This window comes from Penaeus monodon, chromosome 23, assembly GCF_015228065.2.
Source record: "Penaeus monodon isolate SGIC_2016 chromosome 23, NSTDA_Pmon_1, whole genome shotgun sequence".
Taxonomy (NCBI): Eukaryota; Metazoa; Arthropoda; class Malacostraca; order Decapoda; family Penaeidae; genus Penaeus; species Penaeus monodon.
The window spans coordinates 1,946,589-1,947,074 of record NC_051408.1 but is presented as its reverse complement, the minus strand read 5'-3'; positions in this window follow the sequence as shown (position 1 = coordinate 1,947,074).

Sequence of the window (486 nt, the reverse complement as noted above, 5' to 3'; positions counted from 1 at the left end):
TGTTGTCATCTTTTTCATTATTCATTCTTGCTTTTTATTATTATTTTTTTTTATTATTATTCATCTTAATGATTTATTTTTATCACCTGTTTTTATTATTCCTTTTTTACTTTTTTACTTTTTTTTTATTCTTCTCCTTTTCGGCGTTCTTTCGACGCCCATTTAGGGTGTAAAGGCGACGTCTTGTGTCACGTGATCCGAGGAGAGACACGCCCACACGCCACTAAGCTCCGCCCACTGGAAAAGATGTCTCTACCTCCAATGACCCAAAAATCCAACTTTCCTTGCATTCTTTGGCTTTTTTTTTTGGCCATGAATATACACTTATGAACTAAAACGTCCCCCTTTTAGGCCAATTATCACTGGGTTTCCTTCTTATCTGGCAGATTTTGCATTATTACTTTGGGAGGCTTATTGGGGTCAGGTTTCCATTGCACGGTTTCTTTCGGCTGTGGGTTTCACTGCCAGATAGCCTTTCCTGATGAC